This window comes from Lepisma saccharinum, unplaced genomic scaffold (assembly GCF_977018435.1).
Source record: "Lepisma saccharinum unplaced genomic scaffold, izLepSacc3.1 HAP1_SCAFFOLD_35, whole genome shotgun sequence".
Taxonomy (NCBI): domain Eukaryota; kingdom Metazoa; phylum Arthropoda; class Insecta; order Zygentoma; family Lepismatidae; genus Lepisma; species Lepisma saccharinum.
In genome coordinates, this window is record NW_028142899.1 from 5,771,850 (window position 1) to 5,786,874 (window position 15,025).

The window sequence follows — 15,025 nt, forward strand, 5'->3', positions numbered from 1 at the left end:
TTGAAAAACTCACTTTCTCTCCACGTTCCGCGCCTCATTTATTGCGCTGACGATGTTTCACGGGCGCAGAAAAGCAGTGATGAGTGAAAGATGAGCTCTCATCCTCTCATCCTCTCATCTTCTCATCTTCTCATCCTCTCATCTTCTCATCTTCTCATCCTCCAAAATGTTTGTAGATCGTGACCTTTGTAAACCTCTCTCTCGAGAACGATGTGCCACACACACACACACACACACACACACACACACACACACACACACACACACACACACGCGTATGCCTCTTATTATTTCCGTATTGTAACACAAACAAACAAACAAAATAATAATTGTTGTTTTTTAGGATACCTGGCCCCTATAACCTCGCCAGGGTGCGTGGTGCCCAACCAAAAAAGTAAAATGTTTTCTAACGGCTGCGGTTATAGATTACCGCACCTCTATAGAGTTTCACGTGTTTTTTTTTTTTCTCTCAAACTTCCATGAAACTCTACAGAGGACCTCCGTAATGCATGCAACATGTACTAACGACTCTAGTGTTATTTTGATGTTGTGATATTTTTGGATATAGAGTTTTATTGTGAGATATAGATAAAAATAATTATGTTTATTATTAATATTTTCTTGATGAAGATGGAGAATGTATGTGTGTGTGTTACAAATAAAGTTGCATGCTTTTTTTTCTAGTGTGTGTGTATGTGTTTTTGATGTTTCGACAGCATCTGAAACGATAAAAAAGAAAGAATTTTATTGTTAATTTTCTTGTGTAAAAACAACAACAAATTTTTTTGTGCAAATTTTCTGATTGTCTCGTGCTATAGTGATGAAAAAGATATTGTAACTGATAACTAATGAAATTAACATTGTAACTGATCTGAACTAGTGAAATTCGTATTGTGCCATTATAACTGATTGTGCTAGTACTAAAAATTTCTTATTGTGCAAGAAAATAGATGTTAAAAACTTGTTAAAACTGCTCTGTGACCCTCTCATTCTTCACGTCGTAGGCGAAGGACTTCTCTGCAATCAGGATGACACTGCATAGGGTATCCTCGGGCAAGGCATCGTGGAACTCGCAGACGACCTTGATGTTGGTTCGATCGTTGACCACAACCTTTTTTCTCTTAGATGTGTTGATGACGGTCATGAGTCTCCGTGCTTTGAACTCGCAGGGCGTGTAGTACATGTCCACACTTCCCTCGGTCACGCGTTTGTAAGCCGAAAACGCTTCGTAAAGTTTGAGGTAATTGTTTTTGGTCATGTCGAGGTTGTAATTCTCGCGCGGGAACACTTCGTTCCTGCCGTTCTTGAGATAAACGTTCTTGATCTTGCAGTCGTCGAATTTGCTGGAATCTTTTTCCTGATTTTTGTCCCTCCCGGTCTGAAAGAGCACTACGACGAAATCTGGCATGTCGAACTGTATGTTGTTGAACTGCGTCGTCACGTCGAATTCCATGTGACTTCCGGACGCCATCTTTTGCACGCACTGGTAACCGTGAAAGTGAATCGGCACCTGGGGACTTTTCAAGATCTCCGCTTTGTACTTGAGGGCGTAGTTCGTTTCGTATTCGACCACCGGCATTCTCAATTCCATGCTTTGGATGACGCACTTGGCTGCTTCGGGTAGAGTGTTGGCTATCGGCGTGGTGCCGTCCGGACCTAAAGTAGCGTATCGCATCAGTGCGTCGTTGTCGTTGGCCGCTCTTCGAAACGTAACGCGCAGTCCTCCCTTCCACATGATCTCCTTGTAGTCCGAGAAGAAACCAGGCAGCAGACGCATGGGAAAGAGCACCGTGTGACTTTTCGTCGATATTTTGGTCCCGGCTTCGAATCCCCCGGCCTGGTAGTACGCTGCGTCCGTTTTGGATAATTTCAACGTTCCCACTGCCGTCGACGTGATGCCTGGATAATCTATTCTGTCGATGACGGTGTTGTGTTTCCTCACCTCCACCTGCGAGAACAGGTGAGGCACGAAGTTGTCCACGAGTATCAAGTTTGCTGCTGCAGGAAACGCGTCTCCGCTTTCTTTCTTCACCACGTCGAATTGAAGGTAGAGGTCCGCTCTGTGAGGATGAATAAACCCATCGCCTACGTCCACATCGTATTCGATCTCCCTGTTCGCCTCGTTCAGATTGGCGAACGTGCGACGGTTGGGAGGGAAAGATTGCAATTCGTAACTTTCGATTTGCTCCATTCTCACTATGTATGTTATTTATTATACGTTGATCTCCACGATGGCAGTAGTTGTTGCACCTGCGAAATCCACCACGTCTCCTTTCTCGTTCGTCACCACCAACTCTATGTCGTCTATGCGGTTGCGACATACTGGAAAATAGATCGGCGAAGAGGGCGTGTAGATGATCGGTTCCATGAATTCGGAACTTGGTTTGAAAGTGGCTATGATTCCCGTCTGCTTGTGACTTCCTAATCCGTCCGAGGATTTCGTGATCATCCCTTCCGCCACGTTGCAATGTACGTTCAGAGTCTCTATGGCCAAAAATTTAGGAATGTTTGTTGCCGTGTGCTTGATGCCAGCTTCGAGTTTTGTGTTGTTCTCGAAACCTAAAAGTTCTCCTATGGTGCCCAGGTCCACGGTCTCCGTCGCCGACAGGATTTCCACTCTGTGCGTGACCGAATTTTGAGAAAGGTACGTGCCTTTGGGTAACTGAGCTTGCAAAGTGGAAAGATTGTATTGTCCTGGCGTGACGACGATGTGTTCGCTTCCGACGCTAATTTTGTTGTTGTGCTGCGTAACATTAGGTATGAGGTACATGCTGTAGAATGCACGCAGAGCCACGGATTTAGGATAGACAATGTCGTCGTGCAGCGTGAGTTTCAAGATTGAAGATTCGCTCGTGAGATGGAACACGCCCATCCTAGTGATGCTGTTTCAGGTTCCACAGTACTTTCTGGAAATCTTCGACCGTAGGGTTATTTATTTTAGAGAGAAACGCGAGCACGGAGAGGCAGAGATGACCGCAGTTCACGTCTCCGAAATCTTGAATGCGTTCGTCGTTGTAGTATATAGAGGTTTTGCTCGTTTTCAGATAATGAATTAAATTTGTAGGTGGAACACCTCCGAAAGAATCGAAAACGAATGCTTTATCATCATTTTTGTGGTAACATATCCAATGCGTGCCTGGATTTTCTTGACCGTCCAAGTTGACTACTCCACATTCTCTTCTTTTCACGCTTGAAGGTAACGAGTCGGACATAAAAACTCCTCTGAAGTGTTTGATTTGTAACGGTTCGATCAGAGATTCAATGTCTCGGTTGGTGAGTGCTTCTGTTTCTTTTTTTTAAACTTCTTCATCACGCCCTTTCCTCCTTTCTTCTCCATGGCCAGGTTGTGACGTTTCTGTTCTTCCAATTCCGCTTTGTTCTTCTTCGAGTCGATGACGGTTTTCGCGATGGCGGCACTTCCGCCAGCCAAACTTCCAACGGCCCCCAATGCTGCTAGGATGGCCGGGATGCTGAATATGAAACCTCCGATCTTTTGCTGTTTCCGCGAACGCTGCAATCTTTTCAATTGAGGTGTGCTGAGCAGCAATTTCATTCCGTGTCCTTTCGACAAGCAAGAACGTTTCTTCTCGCGTTGTTTCTTGGTGAGTAACCCATCGAGGGCACCTAGATTTTTAAGATTGGAGTATGGTATCTGGTACACGACACCCTTGGGCTTCATGTTGATGCTCTATGTGTTATTTTCACGGTATGTTATTTATATATATTCTGAGATTTTTTCTTGTGTAGTTTTTTTTACGGTATGTTATTTATATATTTTCAAGGCCTCGCAGTCGCTACACAAATTCTATTACGTGCTTCGTTTTCTTGCCAAGAAGTTCCTTTGTCCCCTTGTACACGATTCGAGTTTTGTTCTCGATTAAAATAGATAGCTTCTCGTCGGATAACATGTTAGCGTATCGATCTGGTAAAAATAGACTGTATTGTGCGTTGAGCAACAGGCGTACCTTGGGACCATACTGGGTAGAAACAATTGAACCGGAAGTTATCGTGTAAGATTTGTCGACTTCCAATTCCCGAATTTTTACATACTCGACCGACAAATTTAGCATTTGTTTTAATGCTTGGAGATCACTCATTTTTTCAGTTGTCATATCGAAGAAGAGAAAATTTTCAGTGTGTGTGTTAGAGAAATTTAATTGTTTTTTTCACGATGTGTGTTATTTATATATACCGAAGATTATTTTTTTCACGATGTGTGTTATTTATATATCAAGTTTTTTTTGACACGTATATATATTATTATTTTTTTAACAGAGGAAAAAGTTCGTGCTTCGGAGAACGCGATGATGTGCGTAATGATATCTTCCCTCTCCTGCATAGACTTGTACCAATCATCAGTATACCGTCTTCTTCCCTGCATTGCCTCGTGCAGTTCGTCCAACCTATCGTTTAATTTTTCCCCTGCAGCCGAAAGCAGAATGTTGAGATCACCGCAACTCAGGCCACTGATCTCCCGAAGATGGTCCTTGAGAACCATTTCACAAGGGATGTGAAATTCCGGCGTTGTTCTTGCCATGATTACAAGTTTCCCTACATTTCTGTTTACTACTTTTTTGAATATTTTAGATAGTAGCTCGGGTGGCAAATCAGTTATGCAAGCCATGTTGTTTTTTTTACTGTATGTTATTTATATACCCCACCCCAATTTTTGTTTTGTGTTCATGGCGATGGTGGTACCCAGTGCGGCGACCCGTTCACCCAACGATGCGTCTCTGCTCACGAACCTTTCGAAAGCTGCGTGCTCTAACTTTCTGTCTGCTTCGTGACGTGCATCCAGATCCGTCTGCGTGGTGTTGTAGGCGATGTCGTGATCTTTGCATGCGGCGTCCAACGGATTCACACCCTTGTCTCCTCTCTCCAATCTTTTCTCGAGTTTGGTACCCGGTCCGCAGTACTGATAGCCAGGTAGATGCATCTCGAAAGGTAACTTGTTGATGATGTCGTTTACGAGTCCCTTTCCTTCGGCCACGTTCCAAAATTTCGGAGGCAGCGTGTTGATGATTTTGATTAGGTAACCTATGCCCTTGTCGTCGTTCACGATGAAGTTGGAAAGTTTCGTGCTGATCATGTCCACGATGCCAACCTTCTCGTTGTAGAAATTACGGTTGCCTGCATTCTCTTCGCCGGCTATCACCAACAATCGGTCCACGAGCTTCCTCACGTCGTCCACCCAAACGAATTCTTTGGGTAACGTGTTGTAGCGTTTGACCCCGCTGCCTGTTTTGACCTGGTTCCAAATCGGTTTGATGAGATTCCTGTACTTCTCGCCGCTGCTCGATTTCACCCTATTCTGCGAGGCGTCGTTGTTCTGGTACAAGGCATCCGTCATGATCAGAATTTCCTTGTAACTTTGGTAATCTTCGTCGGTGTAATCTTTCGGCTGCTTTTTGGCGACGAGTTCCCACAGTCCCACCGTACCCGGATACCTGTTCCAACTATCCTTGTCGCCTAAATTGACTTTAATGTCGTTGCCTTCGAAGGTCACCTTCGATTTCCCAATCTTCCACACCACACCGCCGCCTTCGTTGGTTTCCATGCTGGGATACAATCCGAACACTTCATCCTTGTCGAACTTCCCCGTGCTCAGGTAGTCTCGTGCCAAAGGCCCCAACTCGATTTTATCCGAAGACGACGTGCTACCAATAGCTCGACGTCGTGCCGGTGCATCCTTCAGTTCGAATGGCGTCGAAGGAATGCTCGAAATGGGCGTGGGTACGGCGTAACTTTTAGCTGCGAGTGGTACGAGTTCGTTGATCAAATTTTTATTTTGTTCCGTGACACTTTTAATTTCTTTACCTAGACCGCTGATGGCATCAATCACAGGTTGATCCTGACGTTTCTTCTCTTCGTAGAATCCGCGATTCTCGGATTTCCAACCTTTGAAGCGTTTCGCGAGGTAATCGCGAAGCTTGAGATTTTCGTCTTCAATTTTTCGTTTCGTCATGATGTTATTTATATACGTCGTTTCTCACAACGTTGCAACGTTTAGAAAGTCGTTGATTTTGTTTCTGTATTTTCCGTCGTTGGGTTTCCTCGTCATGTCGATCGTCACGAATCCGAAATCGTCACCGTTCCAGCAAGAAGAGCAGCCTTCCGAAAATTGATTGTAGTTCATGTCTCCGCCTACGTAGTCATCGTACGCGTGCTTGAGGTTGGTGTGATCTTGACGAAACAAACATATGAAATTAGCGTTGTCGCGTACTAACTGTTTTGGAATTTTGGAAAACGTTTGAGCTAGGTAGAAGCAATCCATTCCTTTGTGACGACCTTGCGTGAAAAAGTTGCGAATTTCATTTTGATTTTCCAGGATGGCGTCGTCGAACACAACGACTGAATTTTCACAACAATCGTCGAGTGGTTTTATTTCCGAGGCGAACGTTGCAATATCCAGACCATCGTACAGTTTCATCAGTTGCTGGTATTTGGATTGCTCCAAACTTTTCGAGAACACGTACAGGTGCCTGTTCTTCCAATCTAACCAATTCGGTGCGAGGAGAAAATTGTCCACGAGCAGTGTCGTTTTCCCACACCCCGAAGGACCTACGATCAGACAGCGGATGCTGTCGGGAAGCAATTCGCCGTTCTTTTTTTTTCTCGTTTGACTTTCCGAATTAGGTAAACGTTTCACAACATTCCACGTACTCATAGAATCACTTCGTTTGAATCGATCCAACTTGTTTCCGGAAGTCCCAGCCATTTCACCAAAAGTTTGTTGCCTCTCTTGCGCAAAACTTTTTCGATAAGGTACGTGTCGGGGTATTTAGTTTTAGAGAGTTCCTCCTCGTAGAAGCGCCCCAATAAAATTTCACCGCCACTGTCTTTTATTATATACGTGTGACGGTTCCCGGGTAGAACTCGAACCACGGTAAAAAGTTCAGTACTCCAGTTTCGTGTAAAACCCCTGTCGAACGTTCGCTTCAATTTACTAACCCTCACCTGTTCTCCAATTTTGTATTTAGCTTTTTTTGTCGTGGGCGTGTACTTTGGACAGTAAACGCTAGAAATTAAACGTTGCTCGTCAGACCTGGTAACGTCAGCTGGCTTCATGCCTATCGTTGCGTGCCGTGTGTGATTATAGTCGTTAACAAGTTCCGGAAGAATAGTGACCCACTTGTAGCTTCCCTGAAGCGTGAAGCGTGACCACATGCGCGATTTCAGAGTGCGATTGAATCTTTCCACGATGCTGGCCTTGACGTCACTGAAGGTCGAGTAATGTTGAACGTTGTGTTTCCGAATAAACTTTTGGAATACGGCATTGTAAAATTCCTTCCCTTTGTCCGTGTGCAGAAACCGAGGTCGTCTACCGCCGCTTTCGCGAAAAATTGTCTTGAATGCTTCCGTGACGCACGTTCCTGTTTTCGCCTTCAAAGGTAGAGCCCATGCGAATTTCGAAAATGTGTCTATGACGGTGAGGAGGTACTTGTTGCCCTTGTTCAATTTATGCACGTTTTTTAACTTGCCGCTACTCATCTCCACGAGGTCACTTTCCCAGAGGTCGTCGATTCCCTTGGTTACCACAGCCAAACGTTTGTAGTTGCGGCGTGCAGGTTTATGCAATTCTTGGACGATAGCTTGCCTAGACATTTTTATTATTTTTAGAGATTACGTTTGAAGAGAAGCACCAGCGTGATGGGATTCAAAGAGGGTGGCACTTCGCTCGTGTTTTGAATGATCAGCTTATCGCCGGCACTCACGTCGAAAACGGTAAGATCTTCGTCTTCGTGTATTTCATATATGTTGCGCGTTTCGTTCCAACGTGCCAGAGGAATGTTTCCTGCTTTCTGGACGCCACGATTCGATATCAAAGTCATGGTGGGAACGCTAGCTTTTCTACCGTGAGACCAGTACGAAAATTCGTTTATCTGAATTGTGCCATCGAGGAGAAACTTGTAGTACGGATGATAAGGATGTAGCATGTACAGTTTGTTACCTTCGACGAATGTGGAGATTCTCTGTTGATTGGGTACACTGTTGATTTCGATGGCTTGCAGAGAATGCAGGTTAGCGAATTTAGTATCGACGCTAACGAGGTTGCTGTGAAGCTGACCCAGTGTGTTTTGTACGGGCAACAAATGTTCGACTATGGTATCCGTTACGGTAGAAAATGACGGTTTGATTTTCACTTCCACGTTCAACTGCTTGTAGCTTTCGTTGAGTTCTTGCAACTTGGCACGGAAAGAGGCCAGCGTCGATTCCTGCGTTGATTCCAGCACTCCAACTTGATCTCTGATGTTGACGACAATGTTCTGAAGGTTCTCGATTTGATTCAATTTCGAGCTCTTCTCGGTAAGATCGTTCACGATGATTCGCATGTCTGTAAACTGCGTGTGAAGGTCGGCGACGCTCTGCGAAGTGGGCAGCGTCGACACCAGCGAAGCAAGTTCGTCTCGAATCTGTACCACGTTCGCCGTTTCCGTTTCCAGTCGTTTCAGCATACGTGATATGTTCCTTTTCAAAGCGTGTAATTCTTTGGAGGTGGGGAGATTGGCCACTTTACTCTCGAGATCGCTCAACGAACTTTTGATGTCACTCGAATCGGATAGTGCCGTCACCGCCGTTTTCAATTTTTCCAAATCTTCGCTTGAAGGCACGCTCGTTCGTAACGATTCCAAGTCACCCTGTATGTTGTCCAGTACGTGATGAAAATGAGTAAGATTGGATTCGACGTTCAAATTTTCCAAATATTGGATCTTCTGCTGAACCGTGCTTAACGTGTCCTGAATACTCGTCAACACACTTGCTTCAGCGTGAATATTTTTAATTTCTTCGTTGATCAACTCCAGAGACGCCTGAAGCGTAGCGATGGTGGTTTGAATGTGTTCGAAATCTTGATAAGCCTCCAGTTGAATTTTTATGTTCGCGACGCTTTTACCGATGACCTGCAGTTCGTTCGACGATGGTAGGTTCGTCATTGTATCTTCCAAAGTCTGCAACTTGGATTTGATTTCTTCCAACGTGCCGGTGAATTCTTCTTGTAATTTAGAAACAACGACCTGCAAGCGTTCTACATCAATATCATTCACGACGGTTTGAAGTTCAGAGAAATTCTTTTCTATTGCGGAAGTTCGCTTTTCGATTTCGAGTTTCAATTTTTCCAAATCTTCATTTTTCGATTGAAATTGCTGTAATTTGGCCAAATCATTTTGAAGCGAATCCATGCTCAACTGTATATTTTGAATGTTGTCGTAAGAAGGTACGTCAACATAATTTTTTATCAGTGTTTTCAGTTCGGAATCGATTTTCAGAATGGGATCGAGACATTGCGTTTGGAGCGTAGCGATCTCAGACTCTAAACTTTTGTTTAAGGTCTCCTGCAAAGCGATCAAATCGGTCCTCAACTTCTTAACTCGAACATCCAGCATGAGAATCTCTTCTGCATGGTCTACACGCTTGGTGTTGCGGAAAATGTCGTTAGGCATTTTTGGTTAACGGTTATTTATAATAGGATAGACGATTCGTAATTCTACGAAGAGAGGAATAAGTTTGTCGTAATCTCCTAGGAGTTCCACGTAAAAATAATCTCCTGCAGACACATCGTACGACATGTTAGAAAGTACCTTGTCGTGCTTGATTCGAAAAATGTTCTTGCCGGTAGAAATTTTGATTTCGCCTGCGTTTTCCGGATTCACGGTGATTTGAAGTTTCCCGTCGATCGGAATTTCATAGAAATATAAATTGTTATTAAAAACATAAAACATCTTGCCCACATCGTCATTCATTTTCGTCCATATACTATTAAGATGTACAATTAGTAGACCATTGAGTTTAGATAACACGGAAGGTAAGAGGTTATTGAAATTTGGTGATGCAGTGTCCATGTTGCTTTGTTTGCGAAAACCAAAGAGATTCATTGTCCTTGTTAGTTATTTAACACGCTGTGTCTTTTGCTATTCTTCAAAAAACAGATGGAGGAAAAGAGGGGCCCTCGGGCGATGAAAAATAAGAGTTGAATTTAATGAGCCTCGTTTAGAGCGGGCTTAACGACATAATAACAGCTTGCAACTTTTCATCGCCCGAGGCCCCTCTTTTCCCCCGTCTGTTTTTTTGAAGAATGGCAAAAGACACAGCGGACTTCATGGCTATGGGGTTACAGTTAACACACGTCACATTTATCGCTTCCATTGCAGTGGCCCCACTCTCTCGTGTGGATTTTACAATCGAGAACACGTAACTTGTTGTCTGTTGCATCCAATGCTACTTTGGTTACGCGCGTCGTGTACAAATCATGCAATTTACTTGTAATGCGATGATCGGCGCTGAGTTGCCTTTTACTATGAAAAAGGCATTCCTTGTAGTCTTGCATGCTAAATTTGCTGGTACTTATTTTTCCCACACCCTTCGCTTTCTTGATCTCTTTTTCTTCTGCAATCTTTACACAGTACATTTTGGCACGAAGCCCCGCAAATTCGTTGATGTACTTCCCGCCAACTTCATCTTTGAACTTTCCTATGGTCATTTTGTTTTCTGCCGAATGTAAGTGATGGCCTGATGGTAAGTTGCTAAAATCAAACAGATGCTTCATCTTAGTCAGATCACGTTCGAGGTTTGGTGTGTTTTGGATTAGAAAAATGAAGCTATCCGTGTCAATATAACATATTTGGATGTTATCTCCATAAAAAGGTTGAAACTGATCGTAGTACGATTGGTACATGTGCAATTTTGATAGTTCAAGGACAGTGGCACCTATGGCAATCGGCTTGTTGAGCATCACTTGCTTCTTGTTCTTCTCGACGAATACCAGATTCTCGTCGAAAATGGTGAAGTTTTTGAAGTAGGGGGACGCGACGATCTTCTCAAATTTCTTTTCCTCCGTGACCAACGTTGCGTCGATGTAATTACGCACGTTCTCCATCGTCTTGCCGTAGATGGCGTTATTGAACAGTTTGTACAGATCCTTGTCTGCAGGCGATGTCGATTGCGCTCTGCGGCGCGTGTTCTCGGTTATGTAGGGTTCCAGCCATTTGCTCTGTCGGAACTTTAATCCTCTATGAACTTTCTTCAACTGCAAGCCGTGACTTATGTAAAATTGGAGGAGTCGGTAGTGCAGAATGTAATTCCGCTTGTTCCCCATACTTAGTATTAGTTTTGGCTCCGATCCTCCAGGTGGCTTCTCTTTGGTGGGGGCCAGGGCCAATCCGTGATGTTTCTCGTGAAGCCTTTCGGGATAATCGAGATCGACTTCCAAGAAACAGCCCCATTCATTATCTTCGCTCCAGTTGAGAAAATCTTCGCAGGAGAGTTCCTCTTCGGTCATCCACGCGTAGTCGCTGATGGGAAGACACTGGGACATGGAGTGGCCGTACAGGTTGTTGACATCCCAGTAGACAATATAGGTGTTGGGCTTCGATGCATCGTAACCAGGCGTATGAGGATTGTTTGCCTGAGCATGGCGTCGGGGGCATTGGACGATGCCACCGCGTATCGCACTCTCCATGAAAGCATACTGTTTCTTCTCTGCGATGAGTCCCAGTTCCACGTTGGTATATTTCATCATCGATTCCCAAGTCAACCCCGGCGTCGTGAAGAAATACGCAGGATCCAACTTGTATATTGCGATGCATCTCTTACGAAACGATTCGAAAATATCCATGAGGAGAGTCACGTCCAATTTCAGATAGAGATCGTAATAATCGCGAAAAGTTTGGCAATTGAATGCCCTCCATACACTACGAGCGTGTTCGTAGTCCTCTTCGGAACAGACGTCCTCCGTAAGATGAGAATAAAATGCCTTCCGGGGTGGGAGTTCCGTCTCGTCAAATTTCTCGAAATCGTTGACGTACTCGTAGGGGTAGACGCCCTTGCGACGCAACAGATTCAAATTCTCATCTCTCCCCGAAAAACATTTTTGCTTGGTGGCCACAAGATCTTCGTCGCCAAGTTGAGATGCAAGGCTTGCGAGGCTGGAGGACAGGAAATTGTAAGAGTCCAGGATTCGCACTTCCACACTTCCTCCTTCTTGGAGAGGGATCCACACTCTCACCGCGATGTACTTCTCGCTCGTTCTCGGAATGATGCTGATTCGAGAAGTTATGTTGTAGAGCTCTTTAACGAAGAGATGCGTATCGTACTTCTCCGTGTAGTGCAGAAACACGGCAACAAAATGCGACTCCTTAATCTTGAGATTGCACGAATTACAGATGGTGCTCAGAAATAATCCATTCTGGTGGTCATGGTGGACGACCTTGTAATTTTCGGCGGTGAAAGCCTGGTTACACTCCGCGCATCTTGTCGCCGCGTCATGTCCCCGTTGTTGTTCCGTCGTGAGAGCAGGTGGAGAAACGTAAGAGCCTTTCAGGCTGGGTGCAAGTTCTCTCGCGCATTCCGCTATCTTCTTAACAAAATGTTTTGCCGCATCGGGTCCGCAATACAAGATGACATCATTCAATTTTTCTCCGTAGATGGAGAAACTGCAAGGCTCGTGGTGAAAAATTTGGATCGTGCTTGAGGTAGAGGGATCAGGGTCGCAAGACGTCATGGGAACTTGGAAGCTTTCAAAATCGGCATAAAGGACGACGGGATGGTGGAGAAGAGCCTGGTGTTTCTGAAATTTCATCTTGGTTCCGGGTTCCGGCATGACATCTTCGGGTTCTGCATTCACGGAGCCAAAACACTTGTGCTGTTCTCTCATCTTCTTACCCCCGCGAAAAATTCTCAAACACCGATCGCAAATTTCGATCTTATCGCGATTCTTGCTCATCTGTCTTCCGAGTAGGCGAGAAAAATTCCGTATCAAACTGTAACGGCCATCTACAAGCAAGAGTCGAATTACATTATTCTGGCTTCTAGCAGGTCTTAACACACGAATATTGCCGGAATCGTCAACCCCAAACACAGAAATATCGATATCTTCTCCTTTTTCCTCTCTATAGTTTTTTAAAAATTGATTGATCTTATTCAGGGGCACAGGATAGGAAATTCCTCTCATCATATTCTCGTATCTCCCCTCATATCCTCTGTAATTGGACAGACGTTCGGGGTTAACATTATTAGCTGGGTGTAATGCGGTGATGACAGACCATAGGAAACTCTTCTGATCATTACTTTGTATGTTCAACACTGCATTTTGCTTTTTTTGTTTTTTTGTTTTTTTTTGAGCGCTGCGTAATGGTTTGAAATTGCAGACTCGAAGTTCTAACGCGTGATTCTCACCGCAAAGAGTCCACCCACTTCCTCTACCTTCAAACTCTTCTTGTTTTTGTGTCAAGTGCTCAAATAGCCGTGTCACTATCTCGTCAAGATCCTCGTTATTGTCATCGTGTAAGCCTTCACACCCTACGTAAAAGCTGAAAGTGCTTGACTCGGACGAGACAACTTTCTCATACAGCAGGGTCAAGACGAGATGAATTTTAATTGCAACATTGACGAGGCAATCACGTAATTGATCGACTACCCGCGATTTCACTTTGTCGAGGAAGATGCTCGAGTCACACTTTTCACTTCCAGATTTATAGGTCATGATGCGTGCACTTTTATTCAAAGCACCGCCTTCATGCCCATCAATGCGAGATTTCTTTGCCGGCGGGACTACGACATCATGATCCGGTAGACGACATTTTTTCAAATGCCTAGCAATGTTAGGTTTAGAAATTAATATTCCACAGTTGCGACATGCCACTTTCCCGCAAAGACCGGAGGGACCTGGTTGTGATTCCATTTTTTCCCTCTGTTATTTATATATATATATACAGAGAAATTTTTTTGGGGGGGGGGTTGTGGTGATGGTGGTGGTGGTAGGGGAAAGCGCACTGAAACAGAAGAAAAAAAAAGTTGAAAAATGTTAAACATTTTTTTTCCTTCCACAAGTACATATATATATTAGACGCGAACAGTGCACACACTGTTGTAGGAGGTGTGTGTGTCAATTTTTATGATTCCTCTGAATATGTGTGTGTGTGTGTCAGACGCAAAACAAAATAAATATATATATATATCATGAAAAAGAACTTACCTTTCAAGAGAGATAGAGAGACTTCAAAAACTTGTAGCTCACTAAAACTTCCACGATGATATATATGTATACTGCCAGACAAACAAATTAAAAAATACTGAACTGCCACAATTGACGTTCACCTTTCAAGAAAAATAGAGAGACTTCAAAATAAAACTTGTAGCTCACTAAAACTTCCACGATGATATATATGTATACTATCAGACAAACAATTAAGAATACTAAACTGCCACGATTGAGGTTCACTATGATAATGATGTACAAAAAGAGAAACTGGTGCGTTATATAGGAACCGCGACCCCCTTGGTGAAAACACAATGAGGGCTATAGTCAATATCCTAGCAATGAACCCCGTTGACACTTCCACCTCATGCGTGTTTATCATGGTATTCGATCGGGGAGTTTGTTGCCGTTTGTGGTTGCCGAGGGTGGAGTCGTCCACTGCGGAAGCAGATGGCAATAAACCCCGTTGACAGTTCCACCTCATGCGTGTTTATCATGGTATTTGATCATTTTTTCCTCGCATCCTCTTACAGATTCGTTTTGGGTAGAAGTGGATGCGAGATAATTAGGTTCGGGAAGTTTGTTGCCGTTTGTGGTTGCCGAGGGTGGAGTCGTCCACTGCGGAAGCGGATGGCAATGAACCCCGTTGACAGTTCCACCTCATGCGTGTTTATGTGTGTGCACCACATTGTTCCCGAAAAAAAGAGGTTTACAAAGGTCACGATCTACAAACATTTTGGCCGGGATTTGGAAAATTACAATAAGGTGCATTCATCCTTCAAGAATAAGAGGATGAGAGGATGAGAGCTCATCTTTCACTCATCACTGCTTTTCTGCTCCCGTGAAACATCGTCAGCGCAATAAATAAGGCGCGGAACAGGGAGAGAAAATGATACACGCGCGCGCGTGTGTATGTGTGTGCCACATCGTTCCCGAGAGAGAGGTTTACAAAGGTCACGATCTACAAACATTTGGTCCTTCAAAAATAAGAGAATAAGAAGATGAGAAGATGAGAGCTCATCTTTCACTCATCACTGCTTTTCTGCGCCCTGA